Consider the following 7185-nt stretch of genomic DNA (forward strand, 5'->3'; position numbering starts at 1 on the left):
CGTCGTCAGGGGCGCGGGGAGTGTCGGTGCCCTGCGTCGTCAGGGGCGCGGGGAGTGTCGGTGCCCTGCGTCGTCAGGGGCGCGGGGAGTGTCGGTGCCCTGCGTCGTCAGGGGCGCGGGGAGTGTCGGTGCCCTGCGTCGTCAGGGGCGCGGGGAGTGTCGGTGCCCTGCGTCGTCAGGGGCGCGGGGAGTGTCGGTGCCCTGCGTTGTCAGGGACGCGGGGAGTGTCGGTGCCCTGCGTCGTCAGGGACGCGGGGAGTGTCGGTGCCCTGCGTCGTCAGGGACGCGGGGAGTGTCGGTGCCCTGCGTTGTCAGGGACGCGGGGAGTGTCGGTGCCCTGCGTTGTCAGGGACGCGGGGAGTGTCGGTGCCCTGCGTTGTCAGGGACGCGGGGAGTGTCGGTGTTACTCACTCTGCTGCCACTTTGGTACCAACTCGTCATCATCCTGCGATGGTGACATCATGCAGTGACGTTAAACCACCTGAATTGCGTCAGTGCCACTTCATAACCCCGCGTGCGTTGTCAATTATGTGGTGTTTCGAGGTCCTAACTGAAGAGCTCCTCTCCATCCCTCATTTATTCGGTCCACTGTTTGCTGCTCTCCCAGCCGGTATTCATAGTCATTCTTCTCCAACCAGGTCAGGTGAGGAGAGCCCATTTTGAACAAAATTTGCCCACCGTCGCGGACGCCCAGCCTAAAAATGCAGCTCACCCGCCTCTTTCCAGAAAAATCTATTCACGCAGGCGCACTGCAGCTGGCGGGATTTGGGGCGCATGCTCAATCTACATTCCCCCATAGTGCAGAGCGACCAGCATTGCCGACTGAGGCTTCTCTGAGTCGCGGTGAATTGTGGGAAATAGCAGGTGACATTGCCATAAGATACACCGTCCTGAAAAATATAACTAATTCCGCCCAGGAATTCTGACTAAGTTGTAAGTGAAAGCTGAAAAGAAAGACAGAAAGATAACGGTTGGCAAAAAGAGACATAACACAGACACTGGCAGACAATGTGTAAAACCGGAGGGGGGGGGGAAAGGAGTGCGACAGAGGTAAAGAGAGAAAAAAATATGTCCGGGAACAAACTGCAGCAATACTCCAGCAGGAAGATCGCGACCGCCTGGGTACGGATGGTGAAGCCTGCAATTACGGGCACGGCGAGAGGATTTAGTCCTGCGCATGTGCGCGGAGTCCCGCCGCCTGTCGTGCGCCTGCGCCGGAAGATCTTTCTGGAAGGCGGCGACAGTTCGCGGGTGCGCTCGAGGTGAGCGCGTCCAACGATGTTTTTAAATTTGAGAGCAGTTTTGGCCGAAGGTGGTTCGAGGTCCTGGACTTGGCTGTGGAGGGAAAGGAGGTTTCTCGGGACCTCCAGATGGTCGAGAAAAGCGCGGAGCTTCGAAGAAGAGCGGAGAAAATGAGTAAGAACTTTACCCTTGAAAGCGTTGGTCCGAGACACCGCGTCTCTCTCACAGGGAGGCCCGGTCGGTGCTGGCTGCAATCGGCACGCACCCACACCCTGGTCTATGAATCCGGCTGCTCTTCCACTGAACCGAACCCTGTGATTTTAAAAGTCTCTCCAAAATTTCCACCAGCGCTGACCTAAATGCAGAAACTCCTCTGATCTGCATTGGCTCCCGGTCCGGCAACGCCTCGATTTTAAAATTCCCATCCTTGTCTTCAAATCCCTCCATGATCCTCGCCCCTCCCTATCTCCGTAACCTCCTCCGGCCCTACAACCCTCCGAGATCTCTGCGCTCCTCCAATTCTGGCCTCTTGCCGCATCCCCGATTTTCATCGCTCCACCATTGGCGGCCGTGCCTTCAGCCCTAAGCTCTGGAATTCTCTCCCTAAACCTCTCCACTCTTCCCCTTTAAGACGCTCCTTAAAACCTGTGTCTTTGACCAAGCCTTTGCTCACCTGTCCGAATATCTCCTAATGTGGCTCGGTGTCAAATTTTATTTGATAATCACAGCTGTGAAGCGCCTTGGGACCTTTTACTATGTTAAAGGTGCTATATAAATGCAAGTTGTTGAGATTACAGACCTCTTTAGACTAAAACTTTGATTTTAAGCATAAATTGTTTTGCATTCAGTTTTGATGGGTAACACAATTAACAAAGATGCTGGTGATAATTAATTCCAGGAAACGAATGACTACCAAAAAACCCACAAAAGAATGCAAATCACTCACTTGCTATATATTATTCTGATTCACCTGTGGATACAGCTACCCCCAAATGTTTACATTTCCAACCAACAATCCAGAAATTTGCACTTTACCCCCATCACGCTGACTCTCCAGCTACAGCAAAGCATCAGTCTAATATCTTCCCGAATGGATTGGAATCTGTTGGGCAGCTTACACAAAGTGTAACAGGCCCTTTTATATTTTATTTATAAATATGTTTTGAAAAATGTTCACAACTGTACAACGAATTTGATTTTCATCACTTTACCCTCCTGTCCCCAGGGAGAGGGCTCTTACGCTCCACAAGAACCTACTCTAGTTGTCACTCTGGGCTCAGTAACCTTCTCTGAACCCTCATTATATGTCTCCATATAACTAACATAATCATGCAGGACTTTTGTTAGATGATGGCATGCTCTTCCCTTTGGCATTCACCTGACTCAGCATGGTGCTAGGACCCTGTGGAATTCAAGTTCTTGGGTGTAAGGACTGTACCTCTTTCCCCTCCTCATCACCCAGGACCCACATCCTGCTGAATTCCTCCCCTGACCAGTGTCCCACATCTAACCAAGTAAGCCAATAATGGAGTTTACTTTGAAGCACATTGACCAATGCCATTCAGTGTTAACACTCACTCGGCAGACAGCAGGCCTGCTCTGCCACACTTCTGCCGGCGATTGCGTGGACAGCAAAAACTACATCTCGAGTCCCTGAAAGAAAATAACAGTAACTCTGGCTGTGAAAATTAAAAATTTAAATATGGAAAATGTAAGAACTGTCTAGTCTGCCCGACAAACCATGGTAAGCTTGAAAAACTAATCTAATTCAGCATTTGGAATATGCCCTTCTAGTCTACTCCTGCCATAATTTAGTTGGGAGTCCACTGGAAGGGGCTGAAACTAAGCCAGGACTTGGATGCACCAGTACCGGCCGTAAGTCAGAGATTGTGTGATGGCCTGTTGGGATATATCTCCCCCCACCCTGAACCATGGTCATTAGCGTAAGAGGGGGGAGAGGGCACTCCCTACGTAAAAGCCACCCATAGTGCCAGGAGAGGTATACCTAGTAAGACCAATAGTTGTTCCATTGCTGACTAGAGGTGAAGTGGTACCCACCTGGGTTTCCAGGCTGACTATTATGGCCTGGAACATGAAGATTTACGGCCAGAATTTTTAAAAAAATTATTAATGGAGGCCATGGGGGGAGTTCCTCTCTGTTCTTTTGGATGGGGGACGAACTTGGCACCCCTTTCCTCTGGCAGGCCACTCTTTGATCAGACTCTTCATATGGTGGGTGCCCCGGGTAGATTAGAGAACTTCTCCCTAATCCTGGAAAGTCCACCAGAGTCAACAGCAGAGGTTCCCAATGGACACATATTGGCATTTAAGCTAGGATGCACCCCATGTGGATTTTTCAGCTGGGGGGAGAAAACTGGCACAGCTGCATAGTTCATGGAGCTATGGGGAATGCATTCTTGGGAGGACACGTTACTGGTGAATATAGACTGCACCCGACATCCTGGTACAATTGTGTAAATTTAAATATGCAAATATAACCGGGAAGCAGCTGTACAGGAGCGACCTTGTACATGTGTAGCTGCTTCTATGTTGCCAGGGATGTTCTGAACTCAGCTCCAGAATGTAAACCGGATGAATTCAGAGCATGGGCTGCTGTAGTACACAGGCAAAGTAGATCAGAAAATTAAATGAGCTTGTGTTTACTGGTAATGTGGTCCGCATCTCTCCATCAGTCTCATCCTTTTCTTTACAAAGTGGCTGGTTCTACTTGTTCAGCATCCCTAAACAGAGTAGAAGGAAAACAAAGACAACAAAAGTAGGTTCAGTATTTTTATACTAGGTCAGGCATTTGATTGATATGTGAAAATGTTGTACTATGCCTGCAGAGCAGATTCAAAGGCTGACAATACCAAGATCTAATCTCCCTCTGTCCTCTAATAGGGTTCCGACTTCCTCTTCCCTGGACCCAGGACATTTTCCACTGAAGCCTCCTGTTGCCAGCGCCTCTTTCCCAGACCCAGTTCCTGAACAGGACATAATTTAGATATGGGTTAGTGTGAAAAGAAAATGAAAACCACAAAAAATTATTTATAGTGGTTAGCAGAATTGTCCAGATGCAGGTTAGTGTAAAAAGGGACTGAATACAAAACAAGATAATAATGTTGAAAACAACAAAAATTTATGTTGGTTAGTAGAATTGTTTAGATATAGATTAAAATTAAAAACTAGAAAATACCAAAAAAGAACAAAAAAATTAATATTTATTAGTAACAAAGATCAAGAGTTTATGGCCTTGAAATCCCTTGGGCCGGGGGGAGGGGAGCACTTTTGAGAATCCTGACCCTGTCGCAAATCCTGGGGTCCGGCTATTTTATATTTCTTGGCAGGCGCCTGCACAGTTTCTAGTGAAACTGGGGCGCCTGCTTAGTGGAAGGGGGAAGAATTTAGCTGCGGTATTATTGGCCTGCCCCTGCAACTGCTAGAATTTTAGATGGTACCGAAAAGAGGTGGAACCTCGCTGAATCTGGGTTCCGCCTCATATTCTAGTACCCCACAGACATTACACTTGGAGAACACCCTCCCCAGCCCCCGGAATTTTATATATGTCTTTGAACCTCATGCCTGCCCTTCCCCTTTTCGTAGTTGAACACAGCTAAGGAATGCAAATCTCCAGTTGGCAGCCATCAGTGTGCCTGCTACAAGCATTGAAAATCAGCTGGAGATCATCAGTTTCTATTCCAATCAGCAGAGGTGCCCGATGAAAGGAGAAATACTGCATTTACTTGATGTGATGTTGCATCATCAAAACTTCCCAGAGCATTTCACACTGCAGTGACTTATGGAAGCTGGAGAACCTGTGATATCCCACATTCAGCAGTGAGATGAAAGACCACTTCATTTTTTTTAATAGTATTCATTAAGGAAGGAATGTTGAGTTGGACACAGAATAGACTTGCTGTTTCACTGAGAAGTGCCATGGAATCTTCAACATCCACCCAAACAGGACCTCAATATAATGTCTCATCCAGTGGACAACACCTCCAACAGAACTGCTGTACCTTCACTGCTGCATTGGAGTATCTGCCTGACCCAGAAATAAGCGTGCTAAAAACTGAGCTAAGCTAATGGTTATGTAATTTGAGGAAAAAGAAATATTTGCATTTATATAGCGCCTTTCACGACCTCAGGACGTCCCAAAGTACTTTACAATCTATGAAATACTTTTGAAATGTAATCACTTTTGTAATGTGCACTGATTGCCCTTCATCTAAATATACTGAGATTTCTTTTTAAAAAAGTAAATCTTTGAATGCTTGTAAGTTAATTCATTTACATTATCATTTTTATATACTTGTATATTATGAACGTCATGTATGCAGGTCAAATTGGTCCATGCCAACCGGCCCATCTTTCACTCCGTTGTCTGGTCCCATCCTCCCTGCTCCCTCCCAGCTCAGTTGATTTCTTCTCTGCTACTCGATGAGTTTTTCTTTCCTGCTACCAAAGCCTGCTTCTCATCCTCAAGTCATCCCCCACATTGAGATGCACTCCTCATCCTTGGGCTTGTCATGTCTGCAACCCTAGGCCCTTAGTCCTAAGCTCTGCAAGCCCCAGGACCTGCGTCATTACTCCCTCTGAACCCCCTCCAGATCATCTCCCAGTCCCACTGCTGGGATTTTGCCTCCCTGCTCCTGTTCTGAAGAGCTCTAACCCCAAGTCCCAGCCTCGATGTCATTACTTCAAGCCACGGCCATGATCCTACCCATCCACTTCCAGCTAGCCTGACCTCATTTCCCTCAACTCCTTGGACCCATGTTTCTTTTTTCACCTGACCTGAACTGGATAATCAGACTGTCCTGAAGTCTGCTAATGTTATACTGCTATTGATTTCTCTTTATATCGCAGTAATACTAATCTTTAGCCTTTGCCTGTTAAACAGGGAAGTTTAAGTCAATTTAAAATACCACTGGGCTATGAGTCAGGGCTGACCTTAAAGCAATGGTCAGTGTCTTCAGTAAACCTAATTAAAAGACATGTCAGCGAATACTGATACAAATATTTCAGAGAACTTTAATCAGTTGATAACAAGTGTAGGAAAAGCAGTTAGTTCTGCAAAGGAAAACATCTGGGTTGACTGGTACGAAATGGTACTGAATCAAAGACTGACGTATAATTAAGAGTTTCACTTGGTGGAATAGCAGTTATATGCAACAAGAGTGAAATTATTGTTAAGATTAAAAAAGTAGGGAGATGTATGAGTCTACGGAAAAATAACTTGTTAAAACTAGTTATTAATATGGAGTTGTATTTTAACTTTTATATAATGCAGAATTGTTTGGATTGGCACATGGAGAGTGTAAAAGAAATGTATAAAAATTGTCTGTGTGCAATGAGTATTTGGATTCATACAGGCCTAAGATACTGAGCTCAGAACTGTAACACATTTGAATCCCCAACCAACCATCATTGGTCTGGTTGTAAGTATTACCTTTTCAGTGTATGTATATGTTATTACATGTACTGTATGCTTAATAAATCTGATACCTGATATTCAATGTATAAGAACCTTACTGATTTGAGCAGCAAATTATAAATAACCCCGCTATCAGAACCATTAATGGTGGACACTGCTAACCACATGATCAATAATGAGGTCAGGTAATTGTGCACAAACCAATCAGATATGTGGGATGTGACAAAGGGCAGGGGCCCATGTTCTGGTAATACTGAAGGGACAGGATCTAGGAGCAGTGGGAGGGGACATCTGGGACCTGGAGTCACTGGGAGTGGGGACCTGATCTGGGGTGGGGGAGATAACAGCACTGGGGAGTGATGATGACTGGCAGCAGGTCCCAAGTGTGTTGATGTGGAGATCTGTCACAATTCAAATCTTAAACTTTATATATTTTTTACTATCCATCAGATATGATAGGTCACTAAATTTGGTTACTGCTAATTTGCTTTCCCCAAGCTGGAGAAGAT

At 46.2% G+C, this 7185-nt stretch overlaps 1 long non-coding RNA gene across 2 annotated transcripts; it reads left to right on the plus strand.

Moving 5' to 3' along the window:
- The first annotated feature begins 1222 nt into the window (after positions 1-1222).
- On the plus strand, positions 1223-6753 carry LOC137326096 (uncharacterized). 2 transcript variants are annotated; one of them, XR_010964098.1, is made up of 3 exons: positions 1223-1416; positions 4144-4252; positions 4846-6753. It is a non-coding gene; the product is annotated as an uncharacterized lncRNA (long non-coding RNA). The 2 variants fall into 2 exon arrangements; XR_010964097.1 differs by lacking the exon at positions 4144-4252.
- The last annotated feature ends 432 nt before the right edge of the window (positions 6754-7185 follow it).

This window comes from Heptranchias perlo, chromosome 10, assembly GCF_035084215.1.
Source record: "Heptranchias perlo isolate sHepPer1 chromosome 10, sHepPer1.hap1, whole genome shotgun sequence".
Taxonomy (NCBI): Eukaryota; Metazoa; Chordata; class Chondrichthyes; order Hexanchiformes; family Hexanchidae; genus Heptranchias; species Heptranchias perlo.